General features: G+C 39.5%; 1 long non-coding RNA gene and 1 pseudogene across 4 annotated transcripts in view; one reads left to right on the top strand and one right to left on the bottom strand.

The window, feature by feature from the left end:
* Positions 1-23,875, top strand: part of LOC150019565 (uncharacterized) — a 38,659-nt gene that overhangs the window by 10,855 nt on the left and 3,929 nt on the right. For 2 of the 4 annotated variants that reach the window (XR_016509058.1, XR_016509059.1), the window contains 2 exons: positions 1,581-1,714; positions 19,574-19,732. This is a non-coding gene — a long non-coding RNA (uncharacterized LOC150019565). The remainder of the gene's footprint in view (positions 1-1,580; positions 1,715-19,573; positions 19,733-23,875) is intronic. The other 2 variants (XR_016509060.1, XR_016509061.1) reach the window with 2 other exon arrangements.
* Positions 21,670-22,275, bottom strand: LOC150019566 (high mobility group protein B2 pseudogene; annotated as a pseudogene).

Here is a 23,875-nt window from a genome sequence, read left to right as displayed (position 1 = left end):
TTCTTTCTCTTATCCTAATCCTCAGGGAGCTGCTCTAATTCTAACTCCTTGATTGATGGAGTGTCTGTGAGCCTCATTTTGTGTCATAATTGGTTTCCTTTGAGAGACCAGGCCTTCCAAGCCTCCACAGTCTATATTTAGGCTCTCCTTATAGGTGGATTAATATGTAATCCATCATGCAAAGGTTTTGCTCTTCTTTGTGGCCTCTTTTATTTTTTTGCCTGCACAGACTCACATTTCAGTCTTTTTGGACACAAAGACAGCAAACTCATGGCTGTACTAGTTAGAAGACTGGCTTTTTGTCAATAGATGTCACCCATAGAATAAAAGCTTCAATCTCAGGCATCTGCAACAGGTATGTTTCTCTATGTTAGCATTTCCACATCTGAAAGAGGCATGTTCAGGCATCGCTGACAGGACTACAAAGAAGTTCATCTCCTCAGGAGGAGAACTTAGCACTATTTAATACGACAACATCAAATGGGTCTCCTGGTCTGAAGTCAAGGTGTCAGCTTGGCTGCGTTCCCTTTGATCCATTAATCCAATTTCAGTGACTCTACTCTGAAGAAACACCCCTTGAAATGCGAAACAATGTATGAAAAGGTTATTGAATGTGGCATTACTTACGATAGCAATATATTAAAAGCACAGTCAAAGTTTCCGTCCATAAGAGACTGGTTGGATCACTCATGGAATAGCCAAGTAATAGAGTATTATGCAGTCATAAAAAGAATAAAGAGATCACTAAGAGCTGGAAGAATGTCCAAGGTACCTTATTAAGTGTAAAAAAAGCAGCATGAAAAAGAATATATAAGGCAGGCTACCATTTGTATAAGAAAAAGGGAAGGGGAAAGGGTATGTGTGGGGTGTGTGTATGTGTGTGTGTGTGTGTGTGTGTGTGTGTGTCTTGTTTTTGTTACCGGGGATACCTGAGTCAGGGGGCTTCCCCTCCTTGGTTCTTGCCTTGCTTGCAAGAGAAGAATGCAGGCAAGAGACAAACATGTATAGTGGAACTGAAATAGCAAGTTTATTTATAAAACACACACAAGCAAGAAGCTGCAAGCAGACACCCAGCTAGTCAGGATGCCCTACGTTTAGAGGAGATAAAATTGTTAAAGTTTGCTTTATACATTTGAGCCAGAAGCTACAAGCGGGCACTCTGTTAATGAGTGCCCTGACTATTGGAGTTCAGGGGTTATATACTTTAGCCAGCTTCTAGGTGCCCCCTCCTTTTCTCCTCTTCCAGACTTTGAGATTAATTTACAGTTATAAAGGTTTTCTTTCTCAGCGAGTGAAATTGCTACAGAGGCTTCCTTTCCCAGCTAGGGAAATTGTTACAAAGGCTTTCTTTCCCATGGAAGTGATGTACACAGAATCTCAAAGGCTTCCCTCCTCCTCCATGCCTTAGCTTACTATCTATCCTACCTGACGTTTGTACAAGAATCACGGGAAAGATAAACCAGGAATGAGTGAAAACGATCACCTATAGGGCATAGGTGTGAACAAAGTGGAAGGAATAAGGATGAGAGAGTCAGTGACACCTCTAAGTATATCTTTTTTTTTTTCTTTCTCTTTTGCAGATTTGGCTTTTGAATCCTGTATTTTAAATATTCAAAGAATAAAATCAAAGAGGATTTAAAAGCCACCTTAATGTTGAGTGTGAACAGAAATAAAGGAATCTAACTGGTTAGCAAATTGATGACAAACAACACAGGTAAGAATCACGGGTGTAGTCATACCTCGGTACTCGCGGGCTTCAGAACTCATCAAACCCCCTACTAGTTGCATTTTGACAAGAAATAAATGTTTCAAGAACTTGACACTTGCTCGGGACTCATCACACTTGCTAGAACTTATGTGAGTCATGATGCTGCCCCACAAGAGAAAACGCTTCATCGTTCGGCACTCGTTGGTTTCAGCGCTCTCCATGAGTTCTGGAACGAATTAACGATGAGTACTGAGGCACCACTGTCACTTTTTCTTCTAAATCCTCACTTGAGGATGTCCTTATTGACTTTAGAGAGAGGGGAAGGGAGGGTGAGAGAGAAGGAGAGATACATAGATGTGAGAGAGAAACATTGATTGGTTGCATCGAACCCATAACCTTCTGGTTTACAAGACAATGCTCCAATCAACTGAGCCACACCAGCCAGGGCACAAGTAACTTTTGAAGCCTGTACTCTTACTAGTAGGATATATTCTAAGAGAAAAAAAAATATGCAGGAAGCTTATGAATTAGGCTTGTAGCTAATAGTAATATCAGTGTCATCATGCTGGAACTTTTTTGTGTATATTGTAGGACACAGCAAATGAGTAAGTAGATTGATTATATGGGGTAACCGAAGACTCTCGCTGTAGAAGGAGGGAGGTGACACCAAATGGAGAAATGGAGGTCTCAGTATGAATTCATGATTTTCGGCTCTATCTGCTGTCTAGAAAGTGGACATTGGCTAAAGCTGTGAAAATAGATTTTATTCAGTAACTACTGACTGTAAGGAAAGGGCTGAGGTTTGTGCAGACTGACTTGGGGTTTTAAGGGGAGAAGGAAGGACTGGGAGTGGGGAAAGAAAGAGGCACAAGTAAACAATGACAAAGGCCGGTCAGTGGAGGTGTGATTAGGCCATGTGTGTCTGCTACCTGGCAGTGATCAAAGTTAAGAGCCTATCCTCCCACAGAAACTGGGAGACAGAGGCCCTCATGTTGACATTTCAAAGAAATAGCTTTCAGGGCCTTGAGAAAGACACTTCTGAGTCACAGGAGATACATGTACATCTCAAAGGGACAGAGGAAGGATTCACAGTTGGAAGCCCTTTTTAGTAAATGCTCTAAGAAAGTGTGGTCAGGGGCCTATCACAGGTGTTGGCTGGAAGAACCAGTAAATGCTCATGGCAGTGTTGAGCTTTCCAGGCAGGCATTTAAGGGAGGGCCTGGAGTCATCCCACAGGCATGGCCTTCCTTATGCTGCCTAAAGCCGTACTAGAGTTCGGTCATCTCTTAGTGCAGAGATATGGATGGAGTCTTTGGGTGCTAGGACTTCTGCAGTTCTCACTATTGATAGTGCCTTGAAGCAATGTCACCTGAGGACCAATGGACACACTAGTACTCAGATCTTGGTTTCTAAATGCCATTTCCCCCTAAAATTCCAGATCAGGGACAGGGAAGGTACAATGTGTTTGGAATATCTTCTCATACCAGAAAACAAGACAGTGCTCAAAGACCCCGGGCAGGACCAGCTACATAATTTGCAGGGCACAATGCAAAATGAGAATGTAGGGTGCCTTGCTGAAAAATGACAAAGACTGCAGGACAGCTCAGCAAAACCTTGAACCACACACGGGGGTTTCTAGGAGCAGAGTCTTGTGTAACTGTGGGGATCACATGCCCAGAAAGGTGATACTGTTAATGAGAGATGTATTCAAGTTCAGGAGAGCCAGCTTGAAGGGGCTCCCACTGATTAACTGTGGGACAATTTGAGCTCTAAAAAAATAATAATTATGACAATGGATTATAGAACACAGACTTACAAAATAATCTATGAGTTATAGTGATACTAAATAGGTATGTGTGCAGGGAAAGGAAAATTTTGTGCAGAATGCCAGGTAATACATGTAGACAGAATAACAGAATTAGAAAATTACCACTTTTTCAGCCACCAATGTAATAATGAAATTAAAACCATTGGGTTAAAAATTGCTTGGGGGCAATATATTTGCACAGTTTATAAAGTCTCCCTTTATAAGCCCACAGATTACTTATTAACTACAAATGGGAAGAGATAACTTTACAATAGAGATCTAGCAGAAACCATCTTAACCAAGATATTGACTGAGCATGACCAATAACTAGACAAGGTTATCATGCCCAATCTTCATGTGATACAATGAAAAGTACATCATGTAGAATTTTTCCTGAAGTGTTTAACTTGAATCTAATCATGGAGAAATGAACAAATGAGAATTGTGGGACATTCTACAAGGCTAGTGGCCTAACTTCTTCAAAAATGTCATGAAAGAAAAAAATCCCCAAAATATAGAGATCTGTTCTAGATGAAGAAAGCTAAGTAGACATGAGAACCAAGTGAAAAGCATGAGCCTTGATTGTCCTAGATTGAAAAAGAAATTTAAGACATTTAGGGGACAGCTTGGGAAAGTGGGGTTTGAACTGCACACTGGATAATACTACTGTGTCAGTGTTAAACTTCTTGGGTATGATGATGGTATTAGTTATGGTTTGGGTTATGGTTGTGTAGTAGAATGTCTTTGTTCGTATAAGACACCTGCAGAAGATTTTAGGGTGAAATTCCCTGGTATCCACAACTTAGTTTCAAATAAAAGGGAGAGGGAGATGGGGGGGGGAGGGAAGTGAGGGAGAGAAAGATAGAGAGGGAAAGTGAGTAGTGGGCCTGGGGAAGAAGGGGAGAGAGGGAGAGGGCAAATAGGCATAATGGTAACAGTGTTTGAGTCTGGGTGATGAGTAGATAGCTGTCTTTGTATCAATGTTATTCTTTCACTTTTCTGTAGGAGAGATATTTAAAAGAAATAAAATGTTAGGGGGAAAACTTTTTCTAGCTAAAGCCACATGTTGGGAAGGAACACAGTAGTACATCAAGGGCAGAAAACCTCTCTCATGGATTGTTAGTACGCTTCAAGCAGCCACACTTGCACCTGACACTTCAACATCATTTGCACATCTCCTGGGTCTGTGCGAGCACATAATTAGTCAGGGTGAGCAGAGCAGTGCTGACAGGTGACAATGTAAGATCAGCACCTGTATCCAGTGTGACCTAACCGGAAGAACTGAGACTGATATTGGTAGACCAGTTGGCCAGGGGCTGAAGTCCCTTCTGTGCTATGAGAAAGCAGGGAAGTTGGTGCAAGTTCAAGCTTAGACAACTTCTTTGGATCTTATATGAAAATTGGTGGAAATACCTGTATATCTACTTTACTTATGCAATATCTCAAATAATATATAAAATAAAATATTCTCATTTCATAAATTTATCTTATAGTTTATTTTATAGATTTTTATTCTGGACATATTGATAGCTTTTTTTTTCATATATGAGCTGTTTTTAGTTCTATTACAATATGTGTCCTATAAACAGAGAATTTATAATCATCCTCCTTTACACAATTCCTGTCAAGAAAGAGGTGGTGGTAGAAAGCAGTGTATTTAAAATGATCTTGCTGAGTTAGTGAGAGGACTTCTTTTCTGTTGGGCTTCAGTGAGAACCAATTGTGTATTTCGAACTTGCTTTTCCTCCAGGACCTGCATCCTTTCAGGGCTGGGTGCAGTAGGACGTGTGCACATCATATCACAAAATATCTTCTGGGTGAATCAGCCTAATGGATAATAGGGATATTCCTGGCAGCTATTCCAACACCAAGGTGGCTAGTAATTACCATACACTCAGGTGATTGAACCTCATGTATATGTTCTGCCAAACCCAGTAAGGTGCAACCCTAACTCTGCTTCCCCTTAGCTGAAGTCCAACATGCCACAGCCATTCCAGTGGTATCTGTGCAAAGGAAAATGTGATGGAGAGAAAATCCAAGAGGAAAGAGACAGTGGCCCTTAACTTACTATAGTTAAAATATCTTACTCAAAAAAAGAGAGAGACAAAGAGACAGAAGAGAGACAGATACAGACAGGGAGACAGTCTATCAGTGTTTGTTACATCACACTGGAGGCAGAAATGTGTATCAAACAGGCAGAAATGCGGGTTTGAACAGATGGTGGAAGGTGATGCAGAGGTTAGAGAGTCACTTCACAATTGCATGAATGGATGAGTTCTCCGAAATCAAAGTGCAGAGAAAGGAAAAGGACTGAGGACAGAATCATGGGTAACACCTATATTTTGTGTGAAGAGATGGTTATAAAGTATTGGGCCAAGACACTGATTAGAGCCAGGATGTGAGGGATGAACACAACCAGGTTGGTTTGGGTTTTTCTCATAAAAGAAAGATTTTTGATAATACGTACATTTAAATATTTAAACCCAGATATATACCTATGTGTATAGCTCTTATACAATGATAAAATCAATGCATATTAAGTACTAGCAAAATCTAAAACTCATAAAATAGAAACTGATGTTCAATATGACAGATGGTATTGTTTTGTTAAAATAATTACAACTTCTATTTCTATGGTTGAGATTTTACTTGTTGGTTTGGTTATTTTGATTTTGAGCATACTGCCCACCATTTGGATAACTGTCATGGTCTCTGTAGAGATTTTTCCTTTTAGCAAAGTTTATTTTATATCCCCTATTCATTATTTAAAAAAGAAAGTCAAATAGTGGATACCAAATATGATGGCAAAAGTCTTTTTAAAAATACCATTTAATAAAGTTTATTCATTGATTGTTTACTCTGATCTGGTGGGTGTCCTCATCATGGAATTCTTACTCCACATCAATCACAATGTGAATATATAGCTGAATGTTAGAATTGTTCTTTAGAGTTTTGTGTGCTTATACCACCACGTGTATTTTGATGATTAAATTCTCCCACAATTTTTCTCCAAATTACTGCAAGACCCTCATCTCTATAGCATGGCTTCATATGGCATTCATGTTCTTAAAGGTATAAAGAAGAGGACAAAAACATAAAACCAACTAAAATTGGATGGTGGAGGGACGGGAATAGAGGAAAGGTATACTAATTCACCATTGCTCAAAATAAGGTATCAATACTCTTGAAGGAATGTATGTACCAAACTTTCCACATCAGAACCCTTAGGGAAGAGTGTGATGTGGTACAGGAGCATAGGTCTGGGAGTCAGACAGCTCTTAATTTGATTGACATGCTCACTAGCTTTGACATTGGGAAGTTATTTAAATTAATCACTTTGATTTCTTATCTGTTGAGAAGTGTTACAATGATTAAATGAGGCTAGGTAGCTAAAATGCCTAAAACTGTATCTGCTACACACTTGATGTACAGTAATAGTGGTTATTATCAGTTTCAGATATTTAGTAGGACTGGAATAAATGTGGAACTCAAAAAGCTTGCAGATTAGGTAAGTAAGGCTGAGAGGTCTGTTGGCTGTAAACATAGGGATGGCTGTGTCAAAACAGACCAACAAAAGGGTGAGAATCGGTATTTCAGGCTACTCAGATTTTATGTATCCAGACTATTGCCAGTTCTAAAAATCTGACATGCAGTGTGATGTCTCACTGTATTTGTGTCAAGATAACATGCTTGTCTCCGACTGTCCAAAAACCCAGTGTTAGTCATAATCATATCATTTGTAAGTTTCATTATCAATTTAGGGAAAGTCTTGGGTACACAGTCCATTACTGGGGATTAAAATGATTAGCTCTTTCATCTTTAAGAATTATAATCCTTTTGGTCTTCTTCAGAGCTTCTCCTCTTAGCCTATTTATTATTTTTTATTTACTTTTTAAGTTGATTATGCTATTATAGTTGTTCCAAATTTTCCCCCTGTGCTCCCTTTCCCCTAGTCAATCCCTACACTGTTATGCACGTTCATGGATAATGCATGTATGTTCTTTGTCTAGTCTTTTTACCTTCTTTCAGCCAGTCCCAGCCTCCCCCTCTCCTCTTACAGCTCTCAGACTGTTCCTTGTTTCTGTGCCTCTGGTTCTATTTTGCTTGTTAGTTTATTTTTTCCCTTAGATTCCAGTTATAAGTGAGATCATACGGTATTTGTCTTTCATTGCCTGGCTTATTTCATTAAGCATAATAGTCTCCAGTTCCATGCATGCTGTCACAAAAACTAAGAATTCCTTCTTTTTTACTGCTGCATAGTATTCCATTTTGACAATCTAGTCAAAAAAGTTGGGTCACTTAGCTCGTTACAACCAGAGAGATGGCACACCATGGGAACCGTGGGCAGGTCAGTAAGAAGATGCTAGAAAGGACTTTCAGATTGGGCTTGTGTTAGGTAATCTGGGGAGAGTTTGAGCAAGTGGGGCTGTGCTGTGGATTGGTTGATGTCAGAAGCAAGGATAATTCTGTGATTAGGCACCTTAATCATTTTTATCTAGAAAGGGAGAGGGGCAAAGAGAGGCTAAAGCAGTCATTGAGAAAGGAGCAGCGGTCACATTAGCCAGGAACGGGGGCTACTTGGTCATTTTGCTATTTCAGACCGTGTTCTGTGTTCAGACATGGGTAGGTGTGGTCCTGTTTTGGTCTTGACCTGTCATAATTATAGAGGGGCTCATCTGATGGTGTTCTGTGGAGTCATTTTGGTTCAACAAGAGAACCCTACCTCTGAATGCCAGGGCAGCCCCTGGCGGCGCCAAAGCCTATCTGATGTTGCCTGTCCAGCTCCTGAAGGTCAGAAGCAGGTTTTTTCTTCCTCGGGGTTGGAGGAGAAAGGCCGGAATGCGACCTAAGCAGAGATACAGAACCCTTTGATTTTATGTGAAATATAATTATAATGTTGTCCTGGCTGGTTTGGCTCAGTGGATTGAGCGTCGGCCTGCGAGCTAAGTGTCGCTGGTTCGATCTTCCAGTCAGGGCACATCAGAGAAGGAAAACTCTGATTCCAAAAAACCTCCGCTGCCTTGCGGCATACCTCTTCAGGGGAAAGGCTAAGGGAGTAAACCCCGACAGAAAATCCGGAGCCGGAGTCCCTAAGGCGGTTTGACGTTGTAGTCAACACCGGCAACTCCTGCGGCGCACCTGAAGCCAAGCTGTATTGACTCCATCTTTCCCTTGGACCCTTCAGCTGCGAAGAGAGGGGGGGTCTGCTGCATGGGCAACAGCAGACCCTCCATATCACCCTGCCCAGGCTCTGTAGCTTCAGCTTCACTGGAGAGGACACTCCAGCGTCATCGCAAGATGTCGATTCAACACGGGAGGAGACAGATACCGTGTCACTCCCGAGTCGGACTGCACAGCCATTCTCGGCGGTGCAGATAGACTCTTAAGAAGCTACACCATCGTCTCTCGAGACGGACGGCTGCCGATATAAGTATTCCATTGTGTAAACATACCACAGCTCTTTTATCCACTCATCTACTGGTGGTCACTTAGGCTGTTTCCAGCACATGGCTATTGTAACTTATGCTGCCAAGAATATAGAAGTGCATAAGTTCTTTTGAATTGGTGTTTTGGGATTCTGGGATATATTCTCAGCAGTGGAATCACTAGGTCAAAAGGCAGCTCCTTTTTAAATTTTCTGAGGAAATTCCATACATACTATTTTTCACAGTGACCACACCAGTCTTCATTCCCATCAACAGTGCACTAGGGTTCCCTTTTCTCCACATCCTCACCAGCACTTGTTTGTTGATTTATTGATGACAGCCATTCTGACAGGTGTGAGGTAATATCTCAATATGGTTTTAATTTGCATATCTCTGATGGCTAGTGATGTTAAGCATTTTTTATATGTCTGTGGGCCATCTGTATGTCCTCTTTGGAGATATGTCTATTTAAATTCTTTGCCCATTTTTTAATTGGTTTATTTGTCTTCCTGGTGTTGAGTCATATGAGTTCTTTATATATTTTGGAGGTTAAACCCTTATCTGATGTACCATTAGCAAGTATGTTCTCCCATACAGTGGGTTCCCTTTTCATTTTGCCAATGGTTTCTTTAGCTGTGCAGAAGCTTTTTAATTTGTTGCAGTCCCAGTTGTTTATTTTTCCTTTATTTCCCTTGCCTTAGGAGATATATTGGCAAAAATATTGCTATGTGAGATATCTGAAATTTTACTGCCTATGTTTTCCTCTAGGACTGTTATGGTATTGTGACTTATATTTATATCTTTTATTCATTTTGAGTTTATCCTGGTGTATAGTGGAAGTTGGTGGTCTATTTTTATTTTTTTGCATGTACCAGCCCGATTCTCCCAACACCATTTGTTGAAGAGGCTATTTTTACTCCATTGTATGCTCTTGTCTCCTTTGTCAAATATTAATTGACCATAAAGATATGGGTTTAATCCTGGGCTCTCTTCTGTTCCATTGAGCTATGTGTCTGTTCTTATGCCAGTACCAGACTGTTTTGATTACTGTGGCCTTGTAGTATGGTTTGATAACATGTATTGTGATCCTTGCAACTTTGTTCTTCTTTTTCAAGATTGCTGAGGCTTTTCAGGGTCATTTTCGGTTCCCTATAAATTTTGGTAATATTTGTTCTAGATCTGTGAAATATGCCATTAGTATTTTAATACGAATTGTATTGAATCTATAGATTGGTTGGGTAGTATGGAGATTTTAATGATGTTAATTCTTCCAATTCATGAACACAGTATGTGCTTCCACTTATTTGTATCTTCGTCAATTTTTTTCTTCAGCATTCTATAATATTCTGAGTACAAGCCTTTTACCTCCTTGATTAAAATTATTCTCAGGTACTTTATTTTTCTTGTAGCTATAATAAATGGGATTCTCACCCCCACCCCCAGGATGTCTTTCTGATATTTCATTGTTGGTGTATAAAAATGCCACCAATTTCTGAGTATTGACTTTGTATCTCACTGCTTTGCCAAATTCATTTGTTAGGTCAATTAGTTTTTTTGGTGAAGCCTATAAGGTTTTCTGTGTACAATATAATATTGTCTGCAAATAATGACAGTTTTACTTCTTCCTTTCCAATTTGGATGCCTTTTATTTGTTCTTGTCTGATTGCTGTGGGTTGGACTTCCAGTACCATGTTGAGTAAGACTGGGGAAAGCAAACGCCCTTCTCTTGTTCCTGATCTTAAGGGAAACACTTTTAGTGTTTGCCCATTGAGTATTTTGTTGGCAGTAGGATTTTGCATATGCCTTTTATTATGTTGAGGTATGCTCCCTCTATTCTCACTTTGCTGAGTGTTTTTATCATAAATGGGTGCTGCATCTATCGATAAGATCATGTGGTTTTTGTCTTTCAATTTCTTTATGTGAATTATCACATTTATTGATTTGTGAATATTGCATTGTCCTTGCATCCCTGGAATAAATCCCATTTGATCATAGTGTATGATCTTTTTAATATATTCTGGTTTACTATATTTTGTTGAGGATTTTAGTATCTATGTTCATCAGAGATATTGACCTGTAATTTTCTTTCTTTCTTGTGTCTTTACCTGGTTTTGGAATTAGGATAATACTGACCTCATAAAAAAGTTTGTAAATCTTCTTTACTTTTGAATTTTTTGGAATAGTTTGAGAAGGATGGGTGTTAGTTCATCTTTGAATGTTTGGTAAAATTTCCCTGTGAAGACATCTGGTCCAGGACTTTTGTTTGCTGGGAGTTTTTTTATTACTCCTTCAATTTCATTAGTTGATATCAGTCTGTTGAAGTTTCCTGCGTCTTCTTAATTTAGTCTTGGGAGATTGTATGATTCTAGAAATGTGTCTATTTTGCCCAGGTTGTCCAATTTATTGGCATATAAAGTTGTTCATAGTATTTTTTTACAGTCCTTTGTATTTCTGTGGTATCCATTGTTATTTCTCCTCTTTAATTTACTACTTTATTAATTTGGGTCCTCCCTTTTTTTTTCTTGGTGAGTCTGGTTAAAGGTTCATCAATTTTGTTTATCTTTTCAAAGAATAAGCTCCTACATTCATTGATCTTTTGAGTTGATTTTTTAGTCTCTATGTAATTTATTTCCCCTCTGATCTTGATTATTTCCTTCCTTTTACTCCCTTTGGGCTTCGTTTGGTGTTTTCTAGTTCTCTTAAGTGTAGGGTTAGATTGTTTATTTGAGATCTTTCTATCCTCTTGAGGTAGGCCTGTAATGCTATGAACTTCCCTCTCAGGTCTGCTTTCGCTGTGTCCCATAGGTTTATTTGAGATCTTTCTATCCTCTTGAGGTAGGCCTGTAATGCTATGAACTTCCCTCTCAGGTCTGCTTTCGCTGTGTCCCATAGGTTTATTTGAGATCTTTCTATATCCTCTTGAGGTAGGCCTGTAATGCTATGAACTTCCCTCTCAGGTCTGCTTTCGCTGTGTCCCATAGGTTTTGGGTTGTTGTGTGTTCATTTTCATTTGTTTACAGGTACCTTTGATTTCTTATTTGATCCCACTGATGACTCATTCGTTATTTAATAACATGCTATTTAGTCTGCATGTATTTAAATGAATTTGAGGTATTTTGTTTGTTATTGTTTTTACTGAGGTCGATTTCTAGTTTCATGCCATTGTGATTTGAGAAAATGCTTGGTATGATTTTAATTTTCTTGAATTTGTTTAGACTTATTTTGTGTCCTACCACGTGGTCTACCATTGAGAATGATTCATGTGCACTTCAGAAGAATGTATATTCTGTTGCTCTGGGATAAAATATTTTGAAAATATCAGTTAAATACATTTGATCTAGTGTGTCATTTAAGGCTGCTTTTTCCTTGTTGGTTTTTTGTCTGGAAGATCTATCCCATGGTGACAGTGAGGTATTAAAATCCCCTACAGTGACTGTATTACTGTTGATCTCTTCCTTAAAGTCCACCAAGATTTTCTTTCTATATCTAGGTGTTTCTATATTGGGCACATATGTGTTTATAAGGGTTATATCCTCTTGTTGGAGTGTCTCTTTAGTATTATGTAGTGACCTTGTTTGTCTCTTTTTATGGTCTTTGTTTTGAAGTCTGTTGGGCTGACCAATAAGTCCATATGATTTTTTTTCTGTAAAATAAAAGAACAATTTTCATTTTTATCAATAACTTTATTGATTTGGTTATTTTGAGTATGTCACCTACCTCCTGCATGGTGTAATGTTGATTGTTCTCAATTAATGTCTCAATTTTATTGCTATCAACTTCAACTGGTATACCCAACCTTGGAGCATCATCCAGTGAGAAATCTCTAGCATGAAACTTCACAAAGCACTTGTGACTCATTTGATCAGTCACAGCACCTTTTCCATATCCTGTACAAATCTTTTTTTTGCATTTCAGTTGTGTTTTTACCTTTCTTGAAATAATAAAGCATAATATGCCAAAATTTTGCATATTTTCTTCAGTCTTCAATATTAAAATGGCTACACAAAAATTCACCAATTTTGATGTTGTTTTTTTAAAAATGCTGATATGACACGGTATAATCTAACAAAATTGTATGAATAAAATTAAATATAACTAAGTGCTACTGGAGCCATCTTACAGAAGAAAACAAATGAAAATTTTGGTCAACCCAATATTTGTCAGATATAGCTACTACTACCCCAGTTTTGTTTTCATCTCTATTTGCATGGAATATTTTATTTCATCCTTTCACTTTCTGTCTGTGTAAATCTTTTGTAGACAGCATATATATGGGTTATGTTTTCTTATGCATTCAGCTACCCTGTGTCTTTTGATTGGAGCATTTAATTGATTTACCTTTAAGATTATTATTAATAGGTACTTGTTCATTGTCATTTTATTCCTTTATACCTATGTTTCTCTCTCTATTACTTCTTCTTCTTAAAGCATTCCCTTTAACATCTCTTGCAATGATGGTTTAGTGTTAACAAATTTCTTTAGCCTTTTTTTTTTCTTCTTCTTCTTCTTTTTTTTTTTTTTTTTTGTCTTGAAGCTCTTTATTTCACCTTCAATTTTAAATGATAGCCTTTCTGGATAGAGTAGTCTTGGTTGCAGATCCTTGCTTCTCATTACTTTGAATACTTCATGACAATCCCATCTTGTCTGAAGTGTTTCTGTTGAGAAAGCAGCTGAAAGTGTTTTTGGAGCGCCCTTGTAGATAACTGACTGCTTCTCTCTTGTTGCCTTTAAGGCTTTCTCTTTGTCTTTTAATTTGCCATTTTAATTATGATGTATCTTGGTGTGGGTCTCTTTGGGTTCATCTTGTTTGGGACCCTCTTGCTTTCTGAACTTGTGTAACTTTTTCCTTCACCAGGTTAGGGAAGTTTTCTGTCATTATTTCTTCAAATGGGTTTTCTATCCTTTGCTCATGTTCTTCTCCTTCTGATGTCCCTATGATGTTGATATTCTTACATTTCATGTTGTCCCAAAGTTCCCTTAAACCATCCTCAATATTTTTAACTCTTTTTTCTTTTTGTTGCTTTAATTTTTTTTTCTTTCTACCTTGTCTTCCAAATTGCTGATTTGATCTTCTGCTTCATTTAGCCTGCTTTTAATTCCTTCTAGTGTATTCTCATTTTAGATATTGCAGTCTTCATTTTCAAGTGGTTTTATTCATGGTTTCTAGGTTCTTTTTCATGTTGCTGTAGTTCCCCCTGAGTTCCTTGTAGTTCTCACCAAGTTCCTTAAGCATCCTTATAAGCATTACTTTGTCTATGTCTAATAAATTGCTTCCCTCAATTTCAATTAGCTCTTTTTCTGGGGATTTCTCCTTTTCTTTCATGTGGGGGTTATTTCTTTGTCTCCCCATTTTATCTGACTCTTTTTGTTTGTTTCTATGTATTAGATATATGGTTTGACTCCCTGTCTTCATGGGGTAGCCTTATGTGGTAAGAGTCTGTGGGACTCAGTGGTGAAGTCTCCTTGATCTCCTGAGCTTGATGCTCTTAGAATGCCCCTTGTGTGGTTTATGTGAACTCTCCTGTTATAGTTGGGTCTTGATTGTTGTTCGCTCATTTATTGGTAGGTTCTCTCTTCTAGCTGGCTGACTGAGAGGCTCAACCCCAAACACGTCTTATATGCTGTTGTATTGGTGCCGACACAACAAAGCAAAACAACACAGAAAACAAAACCCACAGAAGCAAAAAACAAACAAACAAAACAAAACAAAATACAAAACCCAACAACCACAGCAAAATCAACAGTAAAAAGGCAAAGACTAATAAAAGTGGAAAGAAAAATAGAATATTATAAGAAAAACAAGAATATAAGACCAAAGGAAAGAAAAATCATTATAAGAAGATGGAGGGGAAACCATAAGAGTAAGGAACAGGAACAGGGAATCACCACAAAAGAACAAAAAAGGGAAAAATAAAATTTAAAAAGTAATAAGGAAGGAAGAAGGCAAAATGGAATAAGAAAGGGAAGAGTAAAATATGTGATTTGAAAGAAAAATAAGAAAAAATTAAAGAAAAAGAAAAGACGATAGAAAGCTATGTAAAGGAAAAATAGCAAAAATAACGAAAAAGAAGGAAGTGGAATTCATCTCAGCAGAGTTTAGTGCTTGCCTGATGGGTTTTTCCTCTGGATACAACGCTGATGTTTTCTGAAGCTGGTAAAAGCCAATGTCAGATTCTATCCACTTCTAGCTCTAGGCAGCCTATTCCAAGCTACAAGCAATCCACAGTTTGTGGCTGATTCCTCTGGGCTTGGCTGTGTCAAGGATGGGCCTTACAGCTCTGTAAGTTGGCTTTTAATCAGCACAGGGCCCAAGGGTGGGTCAGCTAACAACTGAAAGGCACTGGAGGACCTGCCTCCACCTGCTTCTTCCTGCAGTCCTGCTGTTAGTCTAAGTCTAGCTGCTGACCCCTCTGTTTCCGAGAGGACTTCTGGTGGACTCGGGAAGATGGGGCCCCTGGATCTCCTGCGGAAGGTGCTATTCAGACTTCAGGGAAGATGGTGGGTGTGCTCCCCAGTCCCCTCACTACATGTGTGAGTCTGTCTCAGGGTATTTCCCTGAACTCAGCAGGGCAAAGCCCCTAGTAGGGTAGTGGGTGGCGCCTCCAGGGCTCAGAGTTTGGGCCTGCGGAAACCTGGAGGGTGTTCCTAGGCTCTCCCATGAAAAGGAAGCGCCAGTCTGGTTCCCAGGAAAGTGTATGGAGGGGCCACGCCATAAAGCCAATATCTAACATTCCTGAGTCCGCCTGTGTTGCTGTCTCATCAGCAAGGGATAAGATGCAGATAAGGGGAAGTAGGAAAAAAGAAAAAAAATACATTTTAAATGATGTAGGATGGGGCAAGCAGGATTCCAGAGAGTGGGGCCATTGTTTTCCCCCTGGGAGGGGCTTCCTCTTCTCAAGAAAAATGGCAATGGCAATTGTGGTATGGTATTATACCTAGCCTCCCACTGCAGCCTCTCCTCGTGTGACTCCAGATTGTGCTGCCCTCCCTTTCTAGGAGCCCAAGGTGAGTGGATATGAATGCAAAACCTGTGTGTTGGCCCCCTAGAACGAAAGAAAGGAAAAAAAGAAAAAGAAAAAAGGTGCCTTTGTTTCCATTAGGCTCCGTTTCTTTCTGGTGGGCAAAAAAACCTGTGGATACTGCGTGAGTGCGTGATTTCAGCACTGGCGCTCTGTGCTTGGGAGCCTGGTATGAGGGCCAGGTTCACTTGTCTCCTGGGGAAGCTCCCACAGCTGTGTGGCAACCTTGGCCCATGAAAACAGCGCTGCCCATTTTATGTCCCTGCCCATTCTACTGGTCTTGAGGCGATTTTTGCCCAATCTTGGTTAAGTATCTCCTCTTCAGGGAGCCTTGAGTTGTTTATATTGGGAGGATGTTCCCCTTTTTATTTTTATTTTAAGCTTGGCTCTGGGAGTTGGTGTGAGATAAATTATTCCTACTCCGCCATCTTGCCACCTCTTAGCCTTTCTTAAAGAACTAAGTACTACTGTTTCTTGTTGTAAGAATGTAACAGACATGTTTTCCCAGATCACTGGGGAGTGGGGAGAAAACCGAAGGCGGTGTGACAGAATGCACTCTCCGCAGGGACCCCGCCAGAAGGGGTCAGGAAGTGCAGATTGAAATCGCAACTAAAACCACCTGGCAGCCTTTCCACACCCTCAGGCAGCACTAAAGAATGAGTGCAGCGCCAGCGTGTATCGCCCTGGCTAGTGAACATGGCAGTGCCCCACCCCACACAAAGACGTCATGTGGGCAGATGTGCATGGTAGCCATTCGTCCCAGTTCGCTGGGAATTTGTACACTTCTTGCATAGGATTGTGGGCCAGACTTTAAAAGTGGAGAGACCTGGCAGCTCTGGCTCTTTCCTTCCCCTGGGAGCCTGGTTATGGGATGGGGGTGTTGTATTAAATGTGATCAAGGGCGCGGAAGTAATTCCAGCAAGGAGAATGAGTTGGTTGGAGGGCTGCCGTACGCTCTGGCAGGTCAGCAGTGAGCGGCGCAAAGACCTCTCCTTTTATTGAGTTTTACAAGTATAGAAATCAATAGGGAGGGTAAGGAATGAGCTCACAGGCACATTCCAATATTGGTTACAATATACAATTACTTACTTGGGATTACAACAAAAGGAGGTTAATATATAAACTATAAAGAATGCTTCCTGACAAGCAAGACTATATATCATCTATAGATTCAAAAACAGAAAATAACAGGAATTCAGTCATCTATTCTTTTAAGACTATGGGAACAGCAACACTGTTCCTTAAACATTAACAGAAAGCACGCAGGGTTAAGCACTACCTGTGCTTGGCTTTGTTTGGTTTCCTTGTCAACATCAGGGAAGATGGAGTACTCAGCAAGATTTCTTTTAAGTCACAGAGTGTCTTGAAACCCTGAGGCCTGATCAGTCAAAGATTGTCGGCACTAGCAAGTCCAGCTCGCCAGCTCGGGTCATAGAACACCTGGACCAAGAGGCATGAGAACATGCCTCAGTTTAGGAACCTTGATTTCCAGCATAACGGGGGTCAGACCATTTCCAGGCTGGCGGGCCTTTGAGACCACATGGTCTGACAAGCCCCACATCCCTCCACAAGGCAAGAAGTGGTGGGCGGAAAAGGGCAGCATGGTGGGAGAAGAATGCCAATACCACAGACTTCAAAAGACATGTGGAGCCAAACTGTGACTGGGAATGACAGCTAAGCCAACTGTATTTCTCAAAAGATGGTATATTTTTGAAATGGGAAAAGGGATTCCAGCAGCATTCTTGAACTGAGCTGGCAAGGGATGGTGGGCTTATTTGCCTTTATGTGTTTTAAGGGAAATAAGCTTTGAGGCAGAAGCCCATTATTATTCTGAAATTATGTAGCCTTTAAATAAACAACCCCTTTCCTTTTTCACCAAAGTTCTGCCTCTGGAGTATATTGGTGGTGGGCAGCAGAACCCCACATGCTTGTGTGGTAACAAGAATGAAGAATTCAACCCTAATCATATAAGGGCAGAGGTTAAGTTCAAGCAAAGTTGGCTTCAGTCCATGCTCTGTGACTTAGCAGTTACTAGATATTTTTGATCACAGGTTCCTCACCTGACAAATAAGGACTAATATTACTCACGTCTACTGGATTGTGGTGAAAATTAAATGAGATAATGGCTCTAAAGCTTTGGGCCCATCAATAGCAGTATCAGTAGCCTTATGACCATTATTCATGTCCTCCCAATCCTCTCACCCCAAGTTGAAGAGCTCTTTGCAAGATCAGAGTTCTTTGGCGTACAAAAAAGTTATTTCATGAATGTTTGAAAAACAGACTGTTGCAGCAGATTGGATCCTAACCATATCTGAGAAAGTTGGAGAAGAACTTTAAATTATAAACTTACTTTATCCAGTATAAAAAATACTGAAATTTCTGGACACAGGAAAAAAATGTTAACCTAAATATGTGATTATCATAATTTCTTTTGTCTTTAATGAACACAAATGACTTCCAAAGATTATCCACAAATGCATTTATTGAGAGGCTGCGTGGTGCAGGAGTGCTGCCGGTAACAAATGTAGAACATAAGCAAGTCACTGTCTCTCTCTTGCTTCAGTTTCCTCACCTGGAAATGAGATGATATTTTTAACTCAGGAAGGAAGAATGGTTGGGTGTATGTGTGGGATATTTCTGCTGTCACCGTGGTTGTAGGTATATGGTAGCCAGCTTCCAAGATGACCACTGATGATTCCTTTCCTGGTGTTCACACTCCTTTGCAGTCCTTCCCTTATTGTAGCAAAGTTGGTCTGTGTGTCCAATAGAATTCAATAGAAGTGAAAGTCTACCACTTCTGAGATAAGGTTAGAAAAGGCAATGCAGCTTCCTTTGTTTTTTGTCTCTCTCTGTGTCTTTCTCTTCCTCTGTTTGCTTTGTGGAAAGCCTTATCATAAGCAACCCCATTGAGAGGTCAATGTGGTGATGAACTAAATCCTGCAAACCAGATTCCTAACCTACAGAAACTGTGAGATAATAAATGATTATTGTTTTCAGTTGCTAAGTTTGGAGTAATTTATTATGTAGCAATAATTAACTCATACAGGGTGTGACTTGCTTTAAGTGTCCTGCAGTCTGTAGGACAGTCCTACTCAGTGAGACTTATCCCATCCTGCTATAGACTGGAGTTTTGTGTCCTCCAAAATTCATATGTTGAAACCTAATCCTCAAGGTGATGGTATTAGGGGTCCTTTGAGGGTGACTAGATCATAAGGCTATAGCCTTTATGAATGGGATTAGTGCTCTTTTAAAGGGACCCCAGAAAAACCCTCACCCCTCTGCCATAGGAGGGCATAGCCAGAGGACAGCTGTCTATGAGCCAGGAAGCAGGCCTTCGTTAGACACTGAGTCTACCTGTGCCTTGATCTGGACTTTCCAGCCTCCAGAATTATAAGAAATTATTGTTCATTGTTTAAGTCACACATTCTATGGTATCTTTGTTATAACAACCTGAATGGACTCAGACATACCCCAGATGCCAAAGGCGTCTCCCAATACTGCATGATCTCTTCCATCTTGAATTGTGTATGATCAAATTTTGTGAGTTAAAAGAAAGATTTAAAAAAAGGTAATCATAAATTGCTATGCAATGCTAATATAAATTTAAATGCAGGTATCCAGTGGCCCAATGGGTTTTATTTGGATATGTCCTGCAGAAATTCCAGCAGATAGTGCTCAAAATTGTGTACAAGGATGCTTCTTTGTTTGCAATACCAGAATGCTGAAAATAACCTACATGTCCACCAACAGAAGAATAGTCAAATAAATTATGGTAAGTCAAGAATATTATGCAACTCTTAGCAAGAATAAAGTTGATCTACATTAAAATGAGCTCTAAAGTATGTTGTTAAGTGAAAATCTAAATCACAGACTAATATAAATGCTATACCATTTAGGTTTTTAGAAAGAATATACTGTATGTTTCTAAGTGTACAGAAGTAGGTAAGATGTGAAATGATTCACCTTAAACTCTTAACAGGAATTCCTAAGGGGAAAGGAACTGTGTGGCGTGGAACTGTAACTTTTTATTCTTTTTACCACTGTATTGTTTGAATATTTCACAATAAGCATTACTTTTGTGATGACAAAATGTTTTAAATTATTATGTTCAGTGATATAGGTATAACATCCTCTGTACTTTTGGTACCATTTACGTGCTACAATCTAATTTTCATTCAAAGGTGGGACTAAGTGCCAAGTGGCTTTGTTTCTGGTCTGAGTAATATGGAATTAGGGACTGAAGCCAAGAGGCCTTTTGCCTGGGATTTGTTACAAACAACTCTTGTTTAAGATGTGAAGAATTTAAGACATTGTTTTCCCCCACAATCTATAAACACCTTAGTCAGGACAGGAAATGTACACTCAAGGAATTACTGTGTCAAAGACACATTCTATAAAAGAATGGGAAAACCTTGTGGTTTTTTAGGGTATGGAATGAAATTGTTGGAAGGAAGCCAAGAAAGTGACACATCTTACTTGTTTCTGGCTGAAAAACCCTTAAATCATTGATACTGTTCATCAAAGTGTTTTGGGTATTAGATACTATGAGTAGATTAATTTATTTCCCAACTAATTTTATTTTTTTCATATTTTATTAGCAAATGAGATATAGCGCCTGTGCATTGTATAAATCTATTCTACTTTTTATTAAAACTATTGAAAAAATATCCCTTGCCTCATCTCACCTGAACAGTAGTTTGGCCCCTAGCATACACAGGCTTGGATTTATTTTTAATATCTTTATTTAAGTAATTTCCCTCCAACTGAATCAAGGCAGAGGATAAATCTTTTATTTCCATCATGTTTTTTTGAATGTAGTTGACTTTTCACTTTATCTCACTGAGTCTTAGTTTGGTCATCTGAAAAATATAAGCAATTACTATAAGAGTCACATGTATTCTTTGTATACTGTATGTTATATACACATGTATATAGATGAGAGCACTTTGTAGATAGTAAAATAATTTTAAAATGCTACCTACTTAGTTCCCAATTTAACTTATGGGGTTGAATATTTTTCATAAATCTAAGATAGAATAAGTTTGTGCATATAAGAAAGCATATTAACCCTAAGTCAGAAGAGTGAGAAGGGAAGATGTTGAACATGTGGTTCTTAGACTCAGAGTAAAGGTCTGACCTGGAAGGAGGGATTTGGGAGCTATCAGCCGATCATGGTGGTTGAAGTCAAAGGTGCATTGTCACGTAAGGGGAATGTGTAGAACTAGAGGAGGTGAGGCTGACCTGGGGCTGAATTCAAACTAATAGTAGCTATTTAAGGCAGAGGTCTTTAAACTGGATAAAGTACTCATTTTTATTTTTATTTTTTAATATACATAATTTTATTACAAATTAAAAAAACAACAACAACAAATTCAACGTTCTAAAAAACCCAAAATTTACTATTGATACTAATTGCTGAGTTTGCTGTGCTACCGTACACAAGTCAAGAAATTAAAGAAATCATTAAATATTTAGAAACATTTAACATCAAAGCCTTAAAATCTAATTGTATGTAATAGCCCCTCAAAAAGCTACAACCTGCATTTTGAAAAAAGTATTTTCTCTACAAAGATTCTTACCAGCTGTACAAAGATCTGTGCAGTTATTATACTGAAGCTAATATTGAGCTGCACTTGAATTCACATTCTTGGCAAAACAATTGCTTGAGCGCACACACATACTCCATACACATCATTACTGGATAGCTTTTTATTCTTCATCTTCATCCTCTTCCTCCTCCTCTTCCTCTTCCTCCTCATATTCTGGTTCGTTCTTCTTTGAGCCTGTTGGTCTGCCAGGACCCTCCTTTCCCACTTCACTTTTGCCTTTGGCATGGTATGCAGCAATATCCTTTTCATGCTTCTCCTTTAGCTTAGCTGCTTTTTGTTCATATGGTTGCTTATCTTTGGCTGACTGTTCAGACCACATTTCACCCAATTTTTTTGCAGTGTCCCCAATGGATAAACCAGGGTGTTCACTTTTGATCTTTGGGCAATGTTCAGAGCAAAACAGGAAGAAGGCAGATGGAGGTTTTTTGGGAGCACTGGGATCCTTTCTTATCGCCTTTGGGAGGAACATAATTTTTCCTCTCTCTGTCATAGCGAGCTTTGCCACTCTGCCATATCTTCGAATTTTGACTTTTCCTTCACAGACATGGTCTTCCATCTCTCCGAACATTTCTTGGAGAATTCAGAAAAGTTTACGGAAGAGTCTGGGTGTTTCTTCTTGTGCTCTTCCCGGCAGGTTTGCATGAAGAAGGCATAGGAGGACATCTTGCCTCTCAGCTCGTTGGGGTCTCCTTTAGCCATGGTGACAGATGGCATCTACCTGGTGGTAGGTTTTCCTTAGAGTCCCACTGAGACTTTCCTCACTGGGCTCTGGTGTGAACTGGTTTTTCACTTACCCAACCCTCAGGCTCGAAAGTACTCTTAAGGGTGTGTGAAGACTTTCTAAGAGGTACATGAGCATGGATGTTTTAAGGAAATCCATTTCTAGATCGTCAGCTTCCATTTCCAATAATTCCTTTAATTGCTCTGCCTGAAAATGTGCCTATGATGGGGTTAGGGAGGGGAGGACAGTGTCTCCTTTCTTCCCCCTTCTCAATTTCCTTTTTCCCACTTTCTAACACCATCAAGTTTTATTTCTCATGAAGGTGAAACCCAGTTGGGTCTTTCTACTGGGTGTCCATGTTCTCCAGCAGACATGTAGGGACCCAAGCTCATCCCAGCCATGCCATCTTCCACACTTGACATTCAAAGTTGCTCTGGAAAGAGAAAAGAGCATAGAGCATAGAGAATTGCCTGTGGGAGGTTTATGTGGGCCAGGACGGGAAGTGGCTTGCTATGAGCAGAACTTGGTCACATGAGCACACCTAACTGCAAAGAGGCTGGAAATGTGATGTGGCAGCGTGCTAAATTAGGAGATGGGTCTGATAAGTGTGCCACATTATTCTACCCACTCATTTCTATTACCTACTTGGTAATAGAATCTTATCTTAGCCTCTCAGGACCCTGTCCTCTGTGTAGACTGGTATCTTGATTAGGGTACTGCCTAGATTTCTGGTCTAACCTATTTCCAACCTGATACATTTAAGTCTCAGAGTTTTTTTATAGAGACTGTAAGGCAGTTATTCCTGCTTATAAATCAAGTCACAAAATGCCTAAATTCTTGGCTTGCAAAGGGTCAGAAGAGAGGGGAAGTGTTAAGGGTTTGAAGATGTGACAGGCAACAGGACCAAACAACTTCTAATGAAACACAAGCATTTCATTTTTCCCTTGGGGTTCTCTGCTGTGATGACCATTGTCACCACCATAGTTACAGGGACTTTCTCCATGAACATCCTACCCGCAATGTAAACAAACCTGACTTCACACAGGACAGCATTTTCAGAAAGACTGTTCTTCATTTTAAGGGAGGACAAATGGAAATGAACAGGGTATTGTGTGTAACCAGAGGCCACTGGTCGCACATAGCCACAGAAGGATTCACTGCATACTCTCCCTTTTAAGTGCTGCCCCTCATAGCCAGCATGGCTTCTCAGTGTGGACTAGCAGGTTTGGCCCAACCCTAGACACTATTCTAGACTTTGATATCTCAGTCTTGGTCTTCGTGATATGTCACTTTGGCTTACTGATGGAGCTATCTTGTTAGCTTTGGTGCCCTATATTTAAAATGCAAATATAAAATCTTTAAAGGTTTAAACTCTTGTCTTACATTCATAACTTTTTTTTTTTTTTGGTTAAGAATTTTTCTGAGGAACCTAGCAACAACAAGGAACTTGTTCAGAGAACATGGAAACAGTAAAGGAAGTTAAAGGGTTTTTAGTGATGGTACATCCAAACCATGAAAGGAGTTGGCAAATCATCTAAGATTATGTAGTATATCTTTTTCTTGTAGAAATATTCATGTCTACTAG

The sequence above is a fragment of the Furipterus horrens genome, unplaced genomic scaffold (genome assembly GCF_987537825.1).
Source record: "Furipterus horrens unplaced genomic scaffold, mFurHor1.1.pri manual_scaffold_2, whole genome shotgun sequence".
In the NCBI taxonomy this organism is placed as follows: Eukaryota; Metazoa; Chordata; class Mammalia; order Chiroptera; family Furipteridae; genus Furipterus; species Furipterus horrens.
This window is presented reverse-complemented; position numbering and strand designations above follow the sequence as displayed.